This window comes from Bidens hawaiensis, unplaced genomic scaffold (genome assembly GCF_021521415.1).
Source record: "Bidens hawaiensis isolate Kalapana, Puna unplaced genomic scaffold, B.hawaiensis_p1.1 tig00022914_1, whole genome shotgun sequence".
Lineage (NCBI taxonomy): Eukaryota > Viridiplantae > Streptophyta > Magnoliopsida > Asterales > Asteraceae > Bidens > Bidens hawaiensis.
This window is the reverse complement of record NW_027493588.1, coordinates 356,138-381,378: the sequence shown is the minus strand read 5'-3', so window position 1 is coordinate 381,378 and position 25,241 is coordinate 356,138. Positions and strand designations below refer to the sequence as shown.

At 36.8% G+C, this 25,241-nt stretch overlaps 1 pseudogene across 1 annotated transcript; it reads right to left on the bottom strand.

Annotated features, from left to right (window-relative positions):
- Window positions 1–597: 597 nt before the first annotated feature.
- On the bottom strand, window positions 598–13,274 carry LOC143566584 (cytochrome P450 CYP72A219-like; annotated as a pseudogene). Its single transcript, XR_013141258.1, has 5 exons — window positions 12,926–13,274; window positions 2,055–2,272; window positions 1,728–1,972; window positions 1,262–1,646; window positions 598–1,041 (listed from the first exon to the last, which is right to left on the bottom strand). The product of XR_013141258.1 is annotated as a cytochrome P450 CYP72A219-like (transcript).
- Between the last annotated feature and the right edge of the window lie 11,967 nt (window positions 13,275–25,241).

Here is a 25,241-nt window from a genome sequence, read left to right as displayed (position 1 = left end):
TGTGCTTTGATGATTAAGAACTTGATTGAGTTTTGTTATTTGATCTTGTTTGATTTATCAATTGATTGTTTAAACAGTTTGTGTCTTTGATTATCGAATCTTGCATCACTTATCGGGTTGGGTTCACATCTGGCAATTACGTTTGCTACGGCAGCAATCTAATTTCATGGTCAACGAAACCACACTCAACCATTTCCGCGTCAAGTTCCGGAGCGGAATACTCGGAGTAGCGAAATTAGTTCAAGAATCTTTTCTTGAACCACAACTTCCACCATCCCACGCTTTCTTGGCATATCCCGTTCAGCACCAACGAACCAAACCAGTTGAGCTGGGTATACATAATATTTTGTGCAAGATAGAGTTTAGTGGGTTAGTTTCGAGTTTTACAAGTGTCATCCACACAATAGATAGTAGACATCTTTACTAAAGGCCTTCCACACTTCCTTTTGGAAGAGTTTCATTATAGGCTCAGCCTACGCAATCCTTTCGCTTCGACTGCAGGGGTATAATAAATAAAAAAGTTTGAATCAAATATTGATTCATATATCACAAATTTATTCAAATATATAGTATAATTGTCTCAAATATCATAACTGTATTTAAATATTACATTTCCTAAAGTTTGTGCATAATCAAGTGTGCGCCAAATTGAGGTTGCAGAGTAATTATTGCGTGCGGAGCATGAGAGTATAATGGAGATAACTCAAAAGAAAAGTGTTGCAGAATCATTGCAAGAGCCATTTTCATTTCCAATATAGCAAAATTCTGGCCAATGCATATACGTGGGCCACCACCAAATGGAATGTGGACAGCTTGTCCCTTGGTTACATTTGAAACGCCTTTGGAAAATCTTTCAGGCTTAAAGTCGTTCACATCTTCACCCCATGTATCCTTGTCGTGATGCAAAATCAATGCGTTTATTTGGATAAAGGTCCCTGCTGGTAAGGTTAAGTTACCTACATTTGTGTTATCATGTATTAATCGTCTAAGTACTGGCACCGGTGAATATAGTATGAGAACTTCATTGAATATAATGTTCATCTGCGTACAATAAAAATAAGAATAATTGAAAGTATTTTCAAAAAATTTCATCAATATATGGTTTTAATCATCATCATCATCGTACTCAGTATATCCCACCAATAGCAAAGCTATGGTAGGGTCTGAGGAGGGTAAGATGTAGACAGCCTTACCTCTACCCCATGGGGATAGAGAGGCTGCTTCCGGTGAGACCCCCGGCTCGAAGACATGAAAAACTTACAACTTTTACATGACTCAGGCCTTCAATATCTGGAGTTTTATCTCCGAAGACATGAAAAACTTCGTCTCTAGCGCGTGTTTGCCATTCAATGTGTTGACCTAACAAAATCATAGTCCAAACAAGCATGTTTGCTGTAGTCTCTTGCCCTGCCAAGTAGAAAAGTTTACATTCTTCAATGATGTCTTCAATGCTTAATCCGAAATTGCTATTTCCATGCTGTTTGATTTCTTTGTAATTGTAATCTAAAAGTATGCCCAAAAGGTCATCATGGCTAGCTTCCCCAGCTTTCATCGTAACAATTCGTTTATTAATTATACTCTTTATTGAACCCCTCAATTGTTGATTAATATCTTTCATCCTCTTATTGTTTCTTGTTGGTAAAAACCTACAGGTCTTACTTATTATCACAAAAGTGTAGTGATATTACCAATTTAATCTTATGAGTAAAGTTTGGAAACTGAATCACCTTGATCCTGGAATGTAAACTGAATTTGCAGCCTTCATTGCCAGTCGTGCTTGTTCTCTTTAAAGTTCAAATATCTTTCTTCCTTCCTCAAAACTACTACCAAATGCGGTACGTGAAATTACATCACTTGTAAAAGTTTGAAGATAAGGCCAAACATCTACTTCGCACGAGCTTTCTTGGGATAGAACTTTCTCCCATTTGTGGATCATCTCACTACAACTCACATAAAAGGCTGGTATCATATGCTGCAAAAGGAGTTATCAGAAAGAAAGGAGCACTACATTGATCATTTAATAGAAAAAGGGAACAACACGAAATTATAGTAACCTTGAGTTTCTCCATGTGGAATGCAGGATTGATGATTTTTCTATGCTTAACCCATTGGTCACCCTCAGCATTTATTAATCCATTCATAAGCAGCTTTATTAGCGGATTACTTGTTAGCTTCTGATATTTATTATACTTAGCCAACACCTCTCGTATCATAGTAGGTTCAGATACGTGTACCATAGGTTTTGATCCCATCCATGTAAAATAACTCTTACCTGTATAATCAAAGACAAAAGCCAAAAAAATGTAACACCATAGACATATATTTTAAATACCCATTATATAAGGGACAATTATCCTGAGCGTTGAATTTTATGTTATAAGTTAATTTTTTTTTTTTTTGTTTTTAGCAAAGTATTCAATTTTATGTTATAAGCATTGATAAATTCGATTTCAAACTTAATGGGCCGACACAAACATGAACTTTTGCTGTGTGTGTTCATGGGTTTGTTTCAAAACTGAACAAAACTCGTTTAAAACCACAATTTCTTGTTAGCTCTGTCTCGTGCTTTTGCGTAAGATCTGAATTCACACCCTTTCTCATAACAATAAATTGATGTCATCTTTAGGCTATGCACAAGTTATACAATATTTTCCTCATTTTCATCCTTCTTCATGCCAACGCCTTTTCTCCATCATTCAACCACACCACTCAACCCATCCTATACACTTCTCCATCATTTTCCACCATACTTCTTTATTTAATAACAAAAAGAAATAAAAAAAAATGAAAAGAAAAAACAAAAAAACTGATTGGATGAAGGGGCCAATGACCCCACATGACCCCCTCATTTGCTGTCACACGTGACTAAGGGGCTCAATGTTCTAATGAGCTCACGAGTGCCGCGTAGGCTACCTTCGTGAGGCTCAATGGTGCATGCTGGTTAATCTTATGATAAGGAATTATATTATAGAAAATGATAACTTATTATTAGATAATAAAGAATCTCAATAAAGAAATTTATATCGAATAAAAGGATCCAATTACAACAGAGAGACATGTAAGCGAGCAACCAGTTACGGCGTCACCACTTTTGAATGGCAAAACCGATCATACTGAAAACAAAGTTATAGTTCTTTGGGATCGATAAGTTACTATGCTCGACCCACTGAATTATTTTTAGAAACATAATGGCTTCGGGTACAAGGGACTCAAATGTATCAAAGGAAAAAGGAATGAAGACGTGTTGATGCTTGGCACGTGCTTTCTTATACTTAGTAATTTTTCCTGATTCTGCCTTCAACACGTCCTGCCTAACAACAAACCTGGTGTCCTTAAGCCCGACATGGGAGATACTCCGGAAAGGTCTATACAAGCGTGTTTCTCCCTGCTCATCCAAATACAAGAACGTCTATTGGCCAGAGAGTAGACCTCCCTTCAAGTGGATCCGACAAGAAATTCATAGGAACTTCTTTTTTTGGCGAGATCCCCGGCCGTTTTAACACATCAAAAAAGACACCTCTGACCAAATCATGCCTATATTTAAACCCCGAAAGCTGTAACATTCGTTACTTTTCAAACCCAAAAACCCGACCCATTTCGAATTTTTGGTTTTGTTTATATATATATATATATATATATATATATATATATATATATATATATATATATATATATATATAGGGTGGAGTTATAATAAGAAGTGGAGTGTGTTTAAAAAGTGTAAGAAGTAATCTGGTGCGTCAGATTTGATGATCTGATGGTCTAGATGGAAAGTGTGTTTTTTAGGCGGTGTGTTTTTTTTTTAATTCTTGTTTTATAACACTCTAAGGGCATATTCTTCCAGTCTGTTATATTATATATGAAAAAAAATTAAATTACAACACAAAAAACACATCGTAATCTATATTACAGTGTGTTTTAAAACACAACACCAAATATTAATCCATATTTAGAACACAACATCAAGAACACCATGAACACTAAAAACACCAAGAACAAAAACACACCAATAATTAAAATATAATTAGTATTAACTCTAACTACAAAAAGTATATATTTATAATATATACTAAGAACAAGTTAGTAAAACATAACTAAAAGGCTGCTAAAACAAATATAACAAACGAAAACAAGATTTACAAAAATAAATAAAAAATTAGAAAAATAAGCAAGAACAATATGAAAACAGATGAAAAAAATCATAATATGCAAATTAAAAGATCACTTTAGAAAAATTTAGATCCGATTCGAAGGAGAACCAATTGACACAATTAACAGCTGAACGATATCAAGTCAAATAAGTACAAAAAAGACAAAATATAAATCAGCTAGAATGAAATATATCAAAAGTAATTATCAAACGTCGAAATGAATAAGCTAGAATGAAATCTCTCTATTTTAATTTAGGCTTCTTCCTAATTCGTTCGTTTTATGATATTGACTATGTTTTGAATTATTATTGAAGATCCATCATGTCCAGAATATTAGCAAAATTTTAGGGATCACATTAATAATTCTGATTTAATCCATAATTAAAAAGATTTGGTTGATTACCATCTTACCCCTGTATGTTATATTGCATCTAACGGTTCAGATTTCTTCTTACACTTCTTAGAAAAAATCTACTTCTTATTCTAACATTGCTCTCCCTCTCTCTCTCTCTATATATATATGTATGTATATACATTAAGAAGTTATTAATTATTTTTCGTTGTTTGTACTCAATATGGCATTTGTCATTTTGTTATCCTCATTGGTTTGCGTGTTTGAATTCGTGAAGCCGACTCGTTTTGTCGTTTCGATATAGTTTTGTTATTTGTTCATCATTAATATAATGTTCACGATGATTCGCAAGTACCGTTCGCTCATTTCCTATTTGTTCTAAGCAAGTAACGAAACTCTGAGGATTTAAAACTTATGTTTATTCAATTTCCAAACTTTAGGGGTTAATACGAAAATATCCAAGTTATGTAATAAATTCCAAGTTTTATTCCTTTACTAAAGTTCAAAGTTTGAAGTGTAAATAAAATTTAATTTTTGTTTTAATGAAACACCAAAGATAGAGAGCCAAAAGTGAAAATTCTTTTAATTTATATTATTATAATATATTACACTAGGATATAGCCCATTAATACATAGGTGGTTAAAAAATACAATAAAAAAAATTAAATTTAATAATAGACATAATAGCATAACTTATGAATTTATAAAACATAAATAATGATAAATAAAATTTTATAATTCATAAATATAGCCTCATTTAATATAGCATCTAAAGTTATGTTTGTAAGTTTGTTAGTAATTATTTAAATAGTAATAGTATTAAAATTAAATAGCTTATTAGGTGTAAATTATAATTTTATAAATTGTTGAGGTGGAATTCTATCTGGATAGCTTGGTTAAATGTCATTTGGAAAATATGTATTGCTTTAATATAGTAGTTAGATAACTAATTAGTCGTCCCTACCCCTTGAACACGTTTTCCGGCCACCCAACTTCCGGCGACCTTGTTCCGGCGAGGCATTAAAACACTATAATACCCGCGTTTCAATCCAATTAAAAACTTGTAACATCCTATGCATTAACCGGCGACCCTTAATCAACTATCATAAAGCATATTAACAACCCAATAATGGGTCTTAATCCCGTAAACCGCCAGAGCTCATAAAATCCCATTAACGACCATTCAACACTTAACGCTCTGATTAATAGTATAAATATGGTCCAAACCTTAATCTAAACTTGTCCCAATATCTAATTTAATCTAATACTCTCTCTCTCTAAACCCCGTGATTTTGTTCGTCAAAAATTATTTCCGGTCAAGTCCTCGTCCACTGCCAAATCATAACCATACCAGGTAATTCACATATGCATTTTGATTATTTTGAGCCAATAATCCAAACCCCTATTTTAATTTAACGAACATGGATCAGATCAGAGGAATTGAACACCTAGGGTTTGAGTGAAAGTGATGAATAGGGATTATATATATATATATGTTTCCTTAACAAAGATCATGCTAGCGCAATTGGTTTGTCTTCCTAATGGCGGCCTAGGAGACCCGTGTTTGAACCCGGGCCTAGCCATTTTGTCTTTGAATTTTTTAAAACCACTTCCTTTTTATTATAAAAACCAACTAGGTAACAACCCGTCGCGTTGCGACAGGCAACGACGCGAAACCGGTCGATATCAGTTAAATTCGTTACGACACCAGCGCTATAAATGTCTAAAATGATTTCGGCACACGTATAACTTATTATCAGAATGACATGAATATGATCGCTATCTTTTGGTTTGTTATAGTATCATAGTAGGCGCCCATAATAATGACAACACTCGTATAGCTTATACAAAAAAATAACATATTTAAAATGATGTTTATTTGCTGAGCAAAACTCAAGCACTACGGCAGTGAATCGACGTGAATTCGGTCGGTTTCAAATACATAAGTAAAGCCAAGTATAAATCTATTATAATTATGTGAAGTTATTAATTATTTATAGTTTGTTTATTTGATCATCAAATTAAATATTATTTAAAACAAAAAAGAAAACAAATAAGACAAAAAAAAAGAGGCAAATGCAATACTAAAGAATAGAATTTCGTACACCAAAGAAAGAAAGCACAAAAGCAATAATCAATCAAGGATTGAACCTGTATAAAACATATGACCATGTCCCAACACAAACTACAAGAACTAGCACACCAGATAATAACAATTAAAAAAACCTATGGAAATTACAAAAATGCTTCCACTACAGTAGCAGTTCACTTTCCTTTAATATATACAAGTGTCTGTCTTAATTTTCATTTTCGTTGTCGACGCAAATTCCTGTCGCATAATTACACTTGATTTTTCTCATAAAGAATGTATTTTTTCTCATTCGCCGGTAATTATCTATGTAAGTAAAGCCAAATGTAAATCTATTATAATTATGTGAAGTTATTAATTATTTATAGTTTGATTTTTATTAACTTAAATATAAGAAGCTATTAATTGAAATGTTATAAAAGTTAAAATCATTATTTTTATAAATAAACTTTTAATATTAATGTAAATTTTATACGTTTTTGTACATTAAATACTTGATCGTTGATACAAGTAGGTGGAGGAGCCCACGACATACTGAAGTAGAGATGCACAAATCGGGTTTTTCAAATACCTGGATTCGGATATGGAATCGGGTTCGGGTATGACCGGGTATTTGAAAAATCGGGTATTGGTAATACCCGGGTCGGGTTCGGGTCCGGGTATTCTCTCTAAAAACCATACCCTATTCATCGGGTTCGAGTTGGGTTTCGAACCGGGCATTCTAAAACCTGGTATTTGAATACCCTATGTTCGGGTATTGAAAAAAACCTATTTTTGGGTTTTTTTGGGGCTATTTTTTGGGTATAGATTGGATTTCTATAAGGGGTTACAATTTTTAGGGGTATTTTCAGGTATTTTTCAGATAATTTTCGGGTAATTTTGGGTATAGATCGGGTATTTGAAAAAATCGGTTTCAGGTATTGGAAAAACCTGGTTCCGGATATGGAATCGGTTCCGGTTTTCGGGTATTACCGGGTCCGGTTCCGGGTACGGGTTTTGATACTGAAATGCATATCCTATCCGTATCCTACGGGTAGGGTCGGGTACGGGTTCGGGTATTAAAAACTCGGGTATAAAAAAAACCAATTTCAGGTATTTTTTCCGGGTCCGGTTCGGATTTTTTGTGCACCTCTGTGTTGAACCACTTAAATGCTGACTCAGGTTCGGCCCACTAATAATGTCATCAGAAGTAAAAAAAACTCACTCAGTCAACTACACAAAGCTTGTATCACTTGATTCATTGGTTGTATATATAATTGTTTAAAGAAAATTTTGTGAAATTACCAAAATGCCTCTTAGTACTGTAGCTTGTTACGTACAGTGCTACAGTACCCACGTACCATGTCCTTTAATAAATAGTGTAATTAATATTATCAAATGTTTTAAATAAAATAATTTATCACGTACCATGTCCTTTTATAAATAGTGTAATTAATATTATCAAATGTTTTAAATAAAATTATTATAAATTAGATAAAACTCTTTTAAGTTAAATAATTATTTAAATTTTATCATTTCCATCTAAAAATCGGACTTTTCCTATCCGCTAAAGTTTCGTGAAACCCGCTTAATATTATTATATATTAAATTGTTCCTCCTAACATTAGTAATCTCTATTTGAGAAGATCTCAAAGTCATCAACTTTAATGCTAATATATACCAGAATCACCACCATGGGAAACGGACGAGAAAGAAGTCAAGAAGCAATATCCACCACCGGAGCGAAGTTCCTTCTACGTTCATGGCTAGGAGATCGAGCAACCGTTCATATCTGTTCTGTAGTCCTAATCTCTCTTTATTTTACTCCGTGACCCCTAAATCTACCTCAATTTTTGTAATCGATTAAGTAGTCAAAGGCAAAATTATCATCATAAAGCGTCACACTGAATCTGCATTGTTAATATTATAATGAAAATGACTTGCCTTTTATGTTTTAGATTGATCACATATTTTTTTTCACAGGTCTGCCCTGAAAGTGTTGGCGAGGTAAACTGGTTTGTGCATGATTCTTAAGCTTTGAGTAACAATTATAAATTTGGATTTTGGATCATATTAATTAATATTTATTTTTGAGAATGGCAAATTGTCCATCTTATATATATACTTATTGAGTTATTGTTATGCAAGTTTAACTAGAATCAGACCCACAACAGACTGCACAAAAGTGTAAAGTAATGTTCGATGAAATGTTTATCCAATATAACAATAATAGTGTCTTCCTATTTGCTTTTGGAAGTAAGAAATCTAAACAAAATGACTCTACAGGAGCGGGAGGGAGAGATATACATCGATCTTACTATGGTTGGTATAACATATCTACTCTATATATTGATGCAATTAAGTTTTTTCTTTTTTGAATGCAAAAAACCTCCAAATTCATTTTATTCTAAAACCAGATGATATGGCCACGCTGTTTGAGTAGGTTTCTTAAAGGGATCACTAAGATACGGTGTTGCAAAAGCGGTTGGAATACGGATTTAACAGGTGTCAAGTGCTTCCAACGCCTCAGGCTGCCAGATCACTAATGGTAAGCAGTAAGCACCCCATTAAATTAAGAAGTTGCCTTTTGTTTTTTTACTTATCTTCATAACCTTGACTTATTTTTGTAATTTTTTTTACATTTTTATAGAGGGTGATTCCATCTTGGAAGATCCAAAAGAACAAAGGCAAGCACCAAAAGCCAGTATTAATCATGCTTTACAAGTTGTACTTTTGCGTTCATGCTTTATCAAGCGGACCAGGTCGGGTTGACCTGAACACATTATGCAAAAGTATTTTTGTGGCAAAATAAAAAAGACCTAGGCTTTAAATGCAGTGCTAAATTCGTGGGTGGATTGTGAAAAGATTGGTTGTACCTTTGTATCAAAGGACTGCATTGTTTACTTCATGGTATTACGCAACAGTAAGTCAAATAAGACTGATACAACTGGGGTATGGAAGTTATTGCTATCGAAAAAGACAACGTTGAATTTTTGGATATAGTGAATTGTGGGGTTGGTTAAAATTGCACATCTTATTTTGTAGCTAAAATAATGGGTTATGGGGGTGTTAATGGGTACATGAGAATTGGATTGCAAGAAATTGATGCTAGGAAAGGAGGTAATTCAGAATGCTAAGCCTGATGTTTGAGTGCACTTAAATTCAGTTTGACTGACAAAGTTTTTAGCAGGAAATGTTTTTGACCAAAACAACTAATGTGGTCAACTTTTTGCATGCCTAATCAAAGGTTTTAACAATTTGAAGTAGGTCGGATACATGGATCCTGAGGGTTTGGATATATGTTGGTATTGTTCTTTAATAATAGCAGGAAAGTTAATAAATGTGTCGAAACCATGCCCATGTGGTTTTTTTAGTATTGACATGCATTTTTTTTTTTGACAATTTAGCTTCCAACAATTAAATGTTATCTTATTAATACGTTGCATTATTGCATAATTGTATTTCTTGCCAACAAATATGTTTTAATTAAGGAACATTTGACATTAAACTACCTGGCCACCGGACGGGTATAAAACTAGTTATATACTTATATTATAGTTACATTTTGTTAATATCTTCAAATAGGCTAACGTAACCATATTTGGAATAATATTAGATCGATAAAAATTCATGTCCTTCTCGTATTAAATAATAAATAATTAATATTAAAATAATATATCTCATTAAATCGTTAAAATTAGTTTGTAATTCTATTACTTTAAATTAATTCATTAAGCTTTTTCCTTGAATGTTTAAACTTTAATTTGTTAGCTATAATTCAACATAATACATGACTTTCAAATCATTAAATTCAGTTACAACTTAAAAATAATATTATAATATCCCTTTAACCAAATAAATTAACTGTTGTTATCACGTTAGCTAGTCTGTAAATTTTCATATTTATTTTATTTATAGTTTGAGATGTTCGGTTGCTTCGATTTCGTTATTGCGCTTTCGGTTTATATTACAAGTTTTTCTTCGATTTTTAGGTGAGTTTCTCACACCCCATTTTTAACGCTTTTATACATTTTGGGGTAGCATATATATCCTATCTATTCAATTGTTTATTGAGTCACTTATAAACTGCGATTCATATCATGGACTTGTGTGTTTACTTGTTTATTTGCTTACGTGCGTTGATTTCAATTTCAAGTGGTTGCCTCAATAAGTATGATCATACGCCCCCTACCCCCCTTTGTACTCAGGACCATTTTGTTATTAGTGGAAAAGGGACCCCCGATCCGAGTGCGTTGGTTGTTACCAACTGGAAAGGACATTGCATGCTAGTAGTTATAATTTTCACAAGTTTCATGGAATTGCATGATTTTTAGTTAATTATATAAAACTTGTGTGAACTCACTAACTATTCAATTAGTTGACCATATTTTATATATATGCTACATGTACCGTTAGTAGAAGATGACACACGTAGAAGATACTAGACTTAGATTATCTAAACCAATTAGCAAACTACTTAGTTGTATCTATTTTCCATGTATTTCTTGTTTCAAGCTTGTGTACTTGACTTGTAAATTAATTAATGATAATATTGTCACTTAATAGTGTCACATGTGTTTTGAACAATCTGTTGTATTTGTAACTAAAAAAATATATTATTTCAAAATGTTATTGTTTAAAAAATACATGTACTTTTAATTTTAAAAAGCAAGCTATTGTTTAAAAAAATGTTTCAGTTTAAAAGTTGAAACTAAAGATGAGTAAATGGTACCGGGTATCGGATCGAAACGGGAAATGATTCAGTACTAATTATTTGAGGTTTCGGGATCAGTACGGTTCGATATCAATATTTACCAATAAAATAAACTATTATTTTTAATAAAAGAGTTTCTATAGAAAAAAATTACATGAATGCGAATGAAAAAAACTGACGAATTAGTTATCTATATAGTTTAAAGTTTTATTTAACACAAGTATGATTTAAATAAGAAAGGAGTTAACGTATGGTTGCATAAAATGACATTTATTTCTTATTGACATTAATATTATTTTTTATTAAAAAAAAAGAAGAGAATCATGAAATAGGTCAATCTTGATTTTACCCGATAAGATTATGAGTAAGAAAAAAAAGATGTTAATCAACAACACAAATATGATAAATATTTTTCAACGGTCACCATATTACTAAATATTATTTTCACAAACACTACTTTAGGGAAAAAAACTCACAATAAAATCCGGCTCAACAAAAATACAATAATAAATCAAACCAAAAATAAATGTATAAACTCCCAAAAATTGGTGCATGCATAGGTTTTGTTATGTTATGATCAAAGCTACAAAAATTTGGCAAAAGTTGGTTAGGTCCGTTATGTTATTGGTACTAAACCTAAAAAGTAAGTAAACGCCCAGAATATAGCGGCATTTATATAGCTTATTATATTAAAAAAAATAACATATTTAAAAAATGTTTATTTGGTTAAATTGGGAGCTGCCAATCGATGTAAATTCGGTCGCTAAATTAATATATTCTAAAATACAATTCACGGCACTTACCATCATTTAAACTATATAGTTATGGTTATAATTATAATATTGTTGGAAATTAATGTAGGACGAATGATATTTTATTTAGTGAAATTATTAATGAAACTGTTAATATGGTGAATTAATTAAAAATAAACTTTGAGTAAGTTTTATTTATGTCACTTGATGAAATTTATTAGAGTTTATGTCTCAAATTAAGTGAAACGTTTCACTCATCCGTATTCTTGTATAAATTTTCCTAAAGTGAAGAAGAGAAGTTTTTGGAAGAAAAATGTTGATCATCAAAAAAAAGCCTTTGTATATTTCATTTCTAAGAAATATGGGAGAGGAAAAAGCTCTAAACTTCATCTTTATATTACCAAGTTCTAGCACACTAAAGTATCCGGTGTAGCCTCGGGCGCGTAGCCTTCCCCGACAGTACATATTGCACCGGCTGTTGTACCCTGGGAGACAGAAGCGCTGTTTAAGTAGAGACGCGAAATCTGTTTTTAGGGACACGTGTTGAACATGAATCCTCAGCCACAACCGTCAATATTTCGTTTGTTTTTTATGATAGTCAAGGTGCTTAGTCGAAGACCAAATGTGATGAAGAAACAAGATAAGGATACTTCATGAAGACCCGTTAAAGAACCCGCTAAAGACATCGGAGCATATTAATTTTGAATATGAAAAAAAAAATCGTATTTTATATTCAATTTATTTGTTTTGTAAATGGTATTGTACTACTTTATTTCTCATTACTAACGAGAGTATCGTTAGTGTTCACATTATTATTTTATTTTTTAAATAAAAAGCGACCCATGTTCTACAAACATAACTAAAAATAAAAGAACCAAAGCTTCATACCAAGAGTGGTGAGGGATTTGTAGAAGAAGGGCGAGACGCGAGGAGCAATATCGTGAGTTAAATTCATTGGTACCCTTAAGTCCTTGATCTCTTAGAAACTTTTTGAGATCACAATAAATTCATTGGCTTCGTTCATCGTCTGTGCCATCTCTTTGAGATCTCCGTACAAGAATTTATAAGGGGTACCCTTAAGTCCTTGATCTCTTAGAAACTTTTCGATCTTCTTTGGTTTGAACCATAACCAATTCAAAATTCTCCATATGCAAAACAAGAATATTATTGATGCAACTCCAAGAACACAATAAACTGTAGTGATCTCCATGGCAGGTGTGTACAAGATAAAGTTATTGATTTTGATCTAGTGACGGGTATTTATATGGAGTGATTGATGGCTATCATTCATGTGCTTTTGTTGTTCTCATGTAAACCTCTACGCAGTCCGCATCAGATGATTGTTAAAACTTAAAAAGTGTGGTCCAGGATATGACACTCCAATGTGTTCGATTACGTATACGTTTGTTTTAATTTATTTTTTCTTTTTTTATTATAAATATTTTTATGTGTTTATTATCATTTTGTAATCATATAAAACAAAAGTAAAATCTACTTCTCACATTAGATACTAGAAACACAGAGAGAAACGTGTCTAGCTAGTTTGTTAACATATTAGAAAAACACCCATTTTTCAAAGCATCAAAACTTCTTAATTTAATCCAAAACATTCAAAAATTGTCAATTTATCACCATCTTTTATATTTATTTTTAATCACCAAGCTTTTATATTAATAAAATATATGCATGTAAAGTGAAGAAGGGAGTATGAGGATACGGATTACACTACTGCTCCTATCAGATCCATCCCTTACTAGCTCCCTCGTATGAGTTATTGTCACACCCGGCCCTGAGCGGCGGAAACAGCCGGGCGCGCACGAGTGGGGATTGATAATTAAGCACGGGCCATTGCAAAACATTCAAAGATTTTTATTGCGCATGAGAAGTTTATTACAAACACATTACATTGTTCAAAGATTACAAAAAGAAACATCCAAGTATAAAACTGAAGATTTCCTCGCCATATCCCCTTACGCGGCGGGTAACCGTGCGCATCGAGGGGATAAAACCAAAATCTTCCAAAAAGCTTGTTTTAGATGTTCAGCGTGTGGTGCTCTAAGTGTGACTCCATGCGCTACCTAGTTATCTCCTGAAAGACACGTAAAAACATTTGAATCAGTATAAACTGAGTGAGTTCACAAGTTTTAGTAACTTGATAAAATCATTCTGAAACATTTCTGGCAACATCATTAACATCTGCTTGGTAAAATCGTATTAACACAATTCTGGCAATATTCTGATGAAAATCGTTCCGCGGGTTACGCGTGAACAAATTCTGGATACGGTGCTCGTCTATGTAAGTGGCGCAGCCACTACGAGCTAAAATAACGTAAAACCGTCCCGCGAGTTACGCGCAGACGTTTCTGGAAAACTATGCTCGTCTATGCAAAGAGGCATTGCCCCTACGAGCTAAGGATACTGTCCCGCGGGTTACGCGCGAACAATTCTGAGAAACTGTGCTCGTCCATGCAAAGAGGCATTGCCCCTACGAGCTAAGGATACCGTCCCGCGGGTTACGCGCAGACGTTGTGCCGGAAAACAAGGCGCTCGTCCATGCAAAGAGGCGCGACCCCTACGAGCGGGCTCAACCCCATAGTACTGCCCCATGCCAGGCACTCGTCCATGCAAAGAGGTGCGACCCCTACGAGTGGGCGGATCAAACCAGCAGTCCCTACCCTTAGAGTTCCAATGGTAAAGTGATCACTTACTCGAGTTCTAGCGCACATACATTGAAAACCTTAGATAACCGTTTGCATTGCTCATCATGCAACATAACTTAAAACACATAATCGCTTGCGTAGCTTGTAAGTATACCATGATAAAACATTATTTAAGTACGTGTCCCTCGCCCCGAAAGCAATTTAAAAACAGTGAAAACAGTGAAAATAGGGGCTGTGAGACTCACCTGTGGTTCTTGTTAAGGGATTAATCGAGATTCGGGTTTTCTTGGTGTTGGCCTCGGAATCGAAGGTCTAGAATACGATTAAATAACAAGTATATATATTAAGATCAAGAAATAGGAGAATATAAGGGTTGGATAGTAGGTCTCAAGGTTATATTCTCGGCTTACCTAGTAACAGGATCGGAGCTGGAAACAACGGATGCTTGGGAAAGGATTAGTGCAAGTTTGTAGTTCTTTGAAGTGTGTTTTGGGTGATAATTTAGGCTACAATTTTATAGGCAAACTCAAGGGAACACAATCCCTTGCTTTAGGGGATTAAAATCTTTTCATATCTAAATGTAATGATGATAAAGTATGGAAGTTATTATTATTTACTTAAGAGTGGAGTGGTGGATAAAAGATTTTGATTTGATTTGGACAGAACATGCAGATCTGGGGTTGGTGAGAATAGGGTGGCTGACAGTTGACTTTTCATGTTACAGTGTGCTTTTTCAGGTACTTTTGTCAGTGTACAGTAAAAAGTGGAAAATCTCTGAAACACGCTACTGTTTCCTTTCGGGCGGGAGTAATCTCCTTAACTGGAGAATAGACCAAGTGTTCTGTGCGTATAACTTGGTGCGCATAGCTTTCTGCGTATAGGACATGTCTTTGCTGCGGGTAGGTGCGTAACCTTCTCGCAGTTAGGGACATTTGAGTTTCATTTGTAGATTCTCCAGGTGGTCTTGGTATTTCAACATAGTGATCAGTCATGTTGAAGTCAATTCCATCTTGGAGCTTCAGACAAACTAGCTCTCAACGTTCCCGCCATGCGGGTAGGTTAGTTCCCTTCCGCACGCGCATAAACGATGTAGGATGCACCCGCCTTAGCATCATGCGGGATGGTCAACCCATAGACAACATAATGTTTAAGTTACATGAAAACATAAAGCCAAATCATTCACGCATGGCGCATATAACATATGCTCACGCTGGTTCTTAACATGGTGCGCTCGCGCAGGTTGCACATAACAACTGCACGCGCTGACTAACATGGCGCGCTCGCGCAGGGCGCACATAACATATGCACGCGCTTAATATTTACAATCACCTAATTATTAGGTTGATTACTTAGCTTATGGGTTTGGGAAATTACCGGTTGTCACATTATCCCCTCGTTAAACGAATTTCGTCCCGAAATTTAGGAGACGTTGCTGGCAGAAGCCATGTTCTGAAAGAGGTGTGGGTATTTCATGCGCATCTGATCTTCTCTTTCCCAAGTGAATTCAGGCCCACGCCTCGAGTTCCATTGAACCTTTACTAACTTGATTTTGCTCCTGCGTAACTTTTGTTCTTTCCAATCGGTTACTGCTATAGGTTCTTCTACGAAGTGCAGCTGTTTGTCGATGTGAATCTCTTCCATCGGCAAAATTAACGTTTCGTCAGATAAGCACTTTTTGAGGTTGGACACATGAAACGTATCATGAACTCCACTGAGTTCGGCGGATAAACGAAGTTTATAAGCAACCGGACCGATCTTTTCCAGGATCTCAAATGGTCCAATGTAGCGCGGATTCAACTTTCCTCGCTTGCCGAAACGGGGGACTCCTTTCCATGGAGAGACTTTCAATAGTACTTTATCCCCTACTTGAAACTCCAATGGTTTCCTTCGCACATCTGCGTAACTCTTCTGTCTGTCGCGCGCTGTCGTAAGGCGATCCCTTATCTGAAAAATCTTGTCTGTTGTTTCTTGGATCAATTCAGGACCAGTCATTTGCTTGTCACCCACTTCAGCCCAGCACAGTGGGGATCTACACTTGCGCCCATACAAAGCTTCGAACGGCGCAGCCTTGATACTTGTGTGATAGCTATTGTTGTAAGAAAATTCAACCAATGGGAGATGAGTATCCCAGCTGCCTTCGAAATCGATTGCGCACGCGCGCAGCATATCTTCCAATGTCTGGATTGTTCGCTCGCTTTGCCCATCCGTTTGAGGATGATAAGCTGTACTCATATCAAGGCGAGTACCTAGAGCTCCTTGTAACGATCTCCAAAACCTTGATGTAAACCGACTATCTCGATCAGAAATGATGGACACTGGGACTCCATGTTTTGAAACTACTTCTCGAATATATAGTCGGGCTAACTTTTCCATCTTATCAGTTTCTTTAATCGGCAGGAAGTGCGCTGACTTAGTTAGCCGATCCACAATAACCCATATTGTGTCATAACCCCCAGGTGTCCTTGGCAGTTTGGTGATGAAGTCCATAGAGATTTGTTCCCACTTCCACATGGGAATTTCTGGCTGTTGAAGCAACCCTGATGGTTTCTGATATTCAGCCTTTACCTTCGAACACGTTAGGCACTTACTGACATACGTCGCGATGGCGCCTTTAAGATTGGGCCACCAATACAGTGTTTTAACATCTTGGTACATCTTGTCTGCGCCAGGATGTACGGAATACCGCGTCTTGTGAGCTTCGTTCAATACTTGCTCGCGCAATCCTCCCTTGAGAGGGACCCATATGCGGTTAGCGAAATATAGATTGCCGTTCTCTTTCAGTTCCAAACTCTTAATCATTCCCCCAAGGGCTTCGTTTTTAACAAACTCTGGTTTCAAGGCTTCTTGCTGAGCGTCTCGGATGCGGGTAGAGAGATCTGCGTGAATGGTCAACCTTAGAGCCTTGACTCGTAGCGTTTTTATTCGCTCCTTCCTACTTAGCGCGTCTGCCACCACATTCGCCTTTCCAGGGTGGTATTTTATTTCACAATCATAATCGTTCAACAATTCAACCCATCTTCGTTGCCTCATGTTTAAATCCTTTTGATCAAATATATGTTGAAGGCTCTTGTGATCCGTAAAGATTATACACTTTGTACCATAGAGGTAATGGCGCCAAATTTTTAGCGCGAAGACAACCGCTCCGAGTTCCAGATCATGCGTTGTGTAGTTCTTTTCATTGGTCTTAAGTTGGCGCGAGGCATACGCTATGACTTTGTCTCGCTGCATAAGGACACATCCGAGTCCTTGATGTGAAGCGTCGCAGTAAACGACGATGTCATCTGTCCCCTCGGGCAGAGATAGAATTGGCGCACTACATAACTTTTGCTTCAACATTTGAAACGCTGCTTCCTGGTTTTCGCCCCAAACAAACATCCTGTCTTTCTGAGTTAGCGCGGTCAGAGGTAGAGCTATCTTGGAGAAGTTCTCAATGAAGCGTCGATAGTAGCCAGCTAGTCCAAGGAATTGCCTCACCTCAGTTGGGGTTTTTGGCGCTTCCCAGTTTTCGATGGCCTTGACTTTGGAAGGATCAACGTGAATTCCTTTCTCGTTTACAACGTGACCGAGGAAGTGAACTTCTCTAAGCCAAAATTCGCACTTGGAAAACTTCGCATACAACTTTTCTTTCCTTAACAATTCCAAAATCAATCTCAGGTGTTGCTCATGCTCGGCCTTGGTCCGAGAGTAAATCAGAATATCATCTATAAACACAATCACAAACTTGTCCAAGTATGGTTTGCACACACGGTTCATCAGATCCATGAATATAGCCGGCGCATTAGTTAGCCCGAAAGGCATCACTAAGAACTCATAATGGCCATATCTAGTTCGGAAGGCTGTCTTTGGCGCGTCTCCCTCATGGACCCTAAGTTGGTGGTATCCTGACCGTAGATCTATCTTCGAATAATAACTGGATCCCTGCAACTGGTCAAATAAGTCGTCAATCCTCGGTAAAGGGTACCGATTCTTGACTGTCAGCTTGTTCAGCTCCCTGTAGTCAATACACATTCTGAACGAACCATCCTTCTTTTTAACAAACAGTACTGGAGCTCCCCAAGGTGAAAAGCTTGGGCGTATGAAACCCTTATCCAAAAGTTCCTGTAACTGATTGGATAGCTCTTGCATCTCAGATGGAGCTAATCGATAAGGCGCTCGGGCTACTGGCGCAGCTCCTGGGACCAAATCAATTCGAAACTCGATTTGTCGCGGCGGCGGTAATCCGGGCAGATCTTCAGGAAAAACTTCTGGAAATTCGCGCACTACCGGTAAGTCTTCAATTCTTCGCTCATCTTTCTTCTCTACTACATGCGCCAGGAAGGCGTAGCACCCTTTCCTTAGGCACTTACGCGCCTTTAGGCACGAAATCAGTTTCGTCGCAACTCCCTTTCTTTCCCCTTGGATCATCAAAGTTTCTCCGTTCAACAGTGGAATCCGAACCTGCTTCTCATGACAAACAATCTCCGCGAGATTCTCGACCAACCAATCCATACCTACCACAATATCGAAACTTCCCAAATCTATTGGCAACAAGTTTATATTGAACTCATGACCTCCCATGACTATTACACATTGCTCAGTCCTTTCATTCGCGCATAACTGCCTACCATTGGCTAGTTCTATAGTATAAGGTTTGTCTAGCCTACTGGTCGCTAAGCCCAGGGAGTTTTTAAACTCATGGGATATAAAACTTAGGTCAGCGCCAGTATCAAATAAGACAGATGCATAATGACCGTTAAGCAAAAACGTACCGGTTACCACATTCGGCTCTTCCTTTGCTTCACCCGCGCCGATCACAAAAGCTCTCCCGCGAGCTTGGTTTCCTTTCTGTGGGCAATCCCGACTGAAGTGTCCAGGCTTCCCGCATGCGTAGCAGCTGTCGCTCGATCCAGCTTCTCTGATGCGACAATTCATCGCCTTGTGTCCTGGTCTGCCACATTTGGCGCATTCGATTTTTGCGCATTCACCCTCGTGGTGATACTTGCATTTGCTGCACCATGGGCGAGGCCCGCTGTATCCTTTTCTTGATGGTTCCGCGGCTTGAATCGCGTAAACCCTTGTGCTTTCCTGCTTCTTGGGCGGTGGCTGCTTGAAGTCTGACCCTCGGTGGGAGTTCCATTTCCTCTTGGAGTCGGAGGTTCGCTGCTCGTTCAAGCGGGTGGTCAACATACCCGCACGAACCGTATCCCTTGTAAGGGTGATGGCTCGCGCAACCGCCTCGTCAAAGGTTGGAGGTGCGGCGGCGTTGAGCGGGACTCTAACGACAGGAGGTAACCCAAAGATGTACCTCTCGATTTTCTTTTCTTCTGTGTTTGCCATGTCTGGCACCAGCTGGCAAAGCTCGTTGAAACGATTGGTGTAGGCATCGATATCCGTTCCTACCATGGTGTGGTTCCAGAATTCTTGTTGCAAGCTCTGAATTTCTGCGCGAGAGCAGAACTTTCTCATCATCATTTCTTTCAATTCTTCCCAGGTCTTGTGAAGAGCAACTTCTCGCCCCAAAGTCTTTACTTGGAGCTTCCACCAAGACGAAGCTGCTTCTTGGAACATGCAGGTCGCGTAAAGGACCTTCTGGTTTTCACTACATCCGCTGATGGAGAGAACGGTCTCCATCTTGTCAATCCAATTGTAGAGCCCAATGGCTCCTTCGGTGCCTTTGAATGGCCAAGGCCTACAGGCCATGAATGTTTTATAGGAGCATCCTTTGTTCAAGGCTCCGGATTCGGGTTCTGGGGTCTCGTTCTCTTGGCGACCCTGACTAGATTCGGCCTTGCTGGCCTCATGCGTTGCAATCGCCTGCGCGATTATTTCTGCGAGCTCCTCGGGTGTCATGGTAATTCCCTTGGCTCTGGTTGGAGGCATTCTTTTCATAAAAAGAAAATATAACAAACTTAGCGCATGTACTCAGAGCACATAATGTTCTTATCTCTAGACAGTGACCCGTGTTCCTAAGTGCGTGTGTGATTTTTCTTTTGAAAATATTCTTTTGAAAATATTCTTTTGAAAATATTCTTTGAAAATATTTCATGCGATTTCCCCAAAGGTTATAGTCTAGGTTAAAAACTTCTTTTCCTAGTTCGCTATAACCAGTGCTCTGATACCAATCTGTCACACCCGGCCCTGAGCGGCGGAAACAGCCGGGCGCGCACGAGTGGGGATTGATAATTAAGCACGGGCCATTGCAAAACATTCAAAGATTTTTATTGCGCATGAGAAGTTTATTACAAACACATTACATTGTTCAAAGATTACAAAAAGAAACATCCAAGTATAAAACTGAAGATTTCCTCGCCATATCCCCTTACGCGGCGGGTAACCGTGCGCATCGAGGGGATAAAACCAAAATCTTCCAAAAAGCTTGTTTTAGATGTTCAGCGTGTGGTGCTCTAAGTGTGACTCCATGCGCTACCTAGTTATCTCCTGAAAGACACGTAAAAACATTTGAATCAGTATAAACTGAGTGAGTTCACAAGTTTTAGTAACTTGATAAAATCATTCTGAAACATTTCTGGCAACATCATTAACATCTGCTTGGTAAAATCGTATTAACACAATTCTGGCAATATTCTGATGAAAATCGTTCCGCGGGTTACGCGTGAACAAATTCTGGATACGGTGCTCGTCTATGTAAGTGGCGCAGCCACTACGAGCTAAAATAACGTAAAACCGTCCCGCGAGTTACGCGCAGACGTTTCTGGAAAACTATGCTCGTCTATGCAAAGAGGCATTGCCCCTACGAGCTAAGGATACTGTCCCGCGGGTTACGCGCGAACAATTCTGAGAAACTGTGCTCGTCCATGCAAAGAGGCATTGCCCCTACGAGCTAAGGATACCGTCCCGCGGGTTACGCGCAGACGTTGTGCCGGAAAACAAGGCGCTCGTCCATGCAAAGAGGCGCGACCCCTACGAGCGGGCTCAACCCCATAGTACTGCCCCATGCCAGGCACTCGTCCATGCAAAGAGGTGCGACCCCTACGAGTGGGCGGATCAAACCAGCAGTCCCTACCCTTAGAGTTCCAATGGTAAAGTGATCACTTACTCGAGTTCTAGCGCACATACATTGAAAACCTTAGATAACCGTTTGCATTGCTCATCATGCAACATAACTTAAAACACATAATCGCTTGCGTAGCTTGTAAGTATACCATGATAAAACATTATTTAAGTACGTGTCCCTCGCCCCGAAAGCAATTTAAAAACAGTGAAAACAGTGAAAATAGGGGCTGTGAGACTCACCTGTGGTTCTTGTTAAGGGATTAATCGAGATTCGGGTTTTCTTGGTGTTGGCCTCGGAATCGAAGGTCTAGAATACGATTAAATAACAAGTATATATATTAAGATCAAGAAATAGGAGAATATAAGGGTTGGATAGTAGGTCTCAAGGTTATATTCTCGGCTTACCTAGTAACAGGATCGGAGCTGGAAACAACGGATGCTTGGGAAAGGATTAGTGCAAGTTTGTAGTTCTTTGAAGTGTGTTTTGGGTGATAATTTAGGCTACAATTTTATAGGCAAACTCAAGGGAACACAATCCCTTGCTTTAGGGGATTAAAATCTTTTCATATCTAAATGTAATGATGATAAAGTATGGAAGTTATTATTATTTACTTAAGAGTGGAGTGGTGGATAAAAGATTTTGATTTGATTTGGACAGAACATGCAGATCTGGGGTTGGTGAGAATAGGGTGGCTGACAGTTGACTTTTCATGTTACAGTGTGCTTTTTCAGGTACTTTTGTCAGTGTACAGTAAAAAGTGGAAAATCTCTGAAACACGCTACTGTTTCCTTTCGGGCGGGAGTAATCTCCTTAACTGGAGAATAGACCAAGTGTTCTGTGCGTATAACTTGGTGCGCATAGCTTTCTGCGTATAGGACATGTCTTTGCTGCGGGTAGGTGCGTAACCTTCTCGCAGTTAGGGACATTTGAGTTTCATTTGTAGATTCTCCAGGTGGTCTTGGTATTTCAACATAGTGATCAGTCATGTTGAAGTCAATTCCATCTTGGAGCTTCAGACAAACTAGCTCTCAACGTTCCCGCCATGCGGGTAGGTTAGTTCCCTTCCGCACGCGCATAAACGATGTAGGATGCACCCGCCTTAGCATCATGCGGGATGGTCAACCCATAGACAACATAATGTTTAAGTTACATGAAAACATAAAGCCAAATCATTCACGCATGGCGCATATAACATATGCTCACGCTGGTTCTTAACATGGTGCGCTCGCGCAGGTTGCACATAACAACTGCACGCGCTGACTAACATGGCGCGCTCGCGCAGGGCGCACATAACATATGCACGCGCTTAATATTTACAATCACCTAATTATTAGGTTGATTACTTAGCTTATGGGTTTGGGAAATTACCGGTTGTCACAGTTATGATCACTTGCTTTCTCTGTACCATGCATGTTCTAGTATTTAATTTTATGTAAAAGGTATCATCCCTATAAGTCTATAACTAACAGAATTTAAGATTCAATGGCATAAAGATCTTTAGGCCGGTTTGGTTAAAAAAATGTTTGAAAAGGAATTGGAATTCAAGGGAACTGAAATTAATTTCGATTGAATCTTACTGTACTGTTAAAATAATACAAGATCTTCGTATGACATTCAACTAGTATGTTCATATAGGCTTCCAACTGATCAATTTTTCATTTATATAATTTTCACATGTTAATTTAAACATTAACTCCTAAGTTGAAGAAAGTTTCAAAATAAATTGTTGTAATCATCATTTATTTAGTAATAAAGACAATTAATTGTTTTTATTGTTATTTTTTTTTTAAATTTTGAGACTTTGTTATTTTATTTTGAATTTTGGGAAATTATTTAAGAACGTTTGGACCGGATGTATGGATGTTTGGATTGAAATGGTGGTTTACATCACGACATTTGGGTTATATTGTTGCTTTATTAAATGCGCGGTTTAATAAAAATATAATTATATCTCGATGTTATATTCATATTTTTATCATTTTTTATGTTGTGTACTTAAATGTTTTATAATTTCAATAAAAATAGTTTTTATAATACACAACTTATGTTACAACATTTACATGTTTACGCTTTATAGTTTATAACATATGACTTTAGTAGATGATGGAGTTTTAATTAATATGTCTCTTTTATTTCATTATATAAGCTAGAAATATGTGACATAACTTAGAATTATGTTTTAAATTGTTACCTTTCTCTATTTGTCTTTGTATGTTGAATTTTTTTTAATTAAAATAACAATATGATACCTTATAATAATAATACTATATTATCTGACGTTTATAATTCACTAAAATGTATATAACACACACACACACATGAAATTTTATATATTTTTAGTAGATGATGAAGTTTTAATTAATATGTCTTTTTTTTTCATTATATAAGCTAGAAATATGTGATATAACTTAGAATTATGTTTTAAATTGTTACTTCTCTCTATTTGTCTTTGTATGTTGGATTTTTTTAATTAAAGTAACAATATGATAATAATAATAATAATAATGCTATATTATCTGACGTTTACAATTCACTAAAATATATATAACACGCACACGCGCACACAATTGAAATTTTATATATTTTTTATCCGTGTGTAACACGGGATCTAACCTAGTTATATATTATGTTTAGTTTGGAAAATTAGAGTTTGAACTGGAATGTTAAAATTACTGAAAATACCAAATTACCTATTGAACTGAAGATCTTGAAATTTTGGTTAGCTCATCGCTGTTATGTCACTATCTCTAATCCTATTGCTAACCGGTGTTCGTCACTATTAGCACTAAACAAGCAAACGTGCAATACATGTCTTTGATGAGTGGTCTTATGTTCATACCAAAATCAGTGACCATGTGATCCACTGGTTCATGTTGGTCAGCTTTTGATAGATTTTGTCTTGTTGATTTTTGATCCATTTTGGCTCTTCAAATTTTTTATTATTTTTATTTTGATTTTGTATCTTCAAACTTAACCAAAGACGATGGCGGTGGAGCTTGAAGGTTGTTTGACTTGGATAGCCCTTAAACGAGTTATAACACTCCATTTATTTATGAAATCCTTTCATCATCAAATAATAATTTTCGCGAGTCACGGGTCTCACTATATCCGGATAGCCCTTAAACGGATTATAACATCTTATTTATCTGCAAAACTCTTTCATCTTTGAAGCCGGTCTATCCTCTCCATCACCAGTGAACTTCCGATTACCACCCGCCATCGTCAACCTCCCCTCTCATGCATCAACCACCATCGTCACCCACATCAACCGGCTAAGATATGCCCCTTGCCTCTGCTTAATTTATTTATGAAACCTTATCCACGTCAACTCATTTTCATCTTCATCACTCATACTACCACCACCTCACCAACTTTGATTCCGGGCCTAAAATAGTTGTTACTGAAGGCAGATTACTAGCATACTTTGCTATCTTATAAACTTATAAAAGAACTCCTGATTTAGATTTTGATCCTAATGTTCTCTGATACAAACTTGGGTTAAATGTTCGTTTATTTAAAATGAACGGTTCATAAGCATAAACCAATGTAA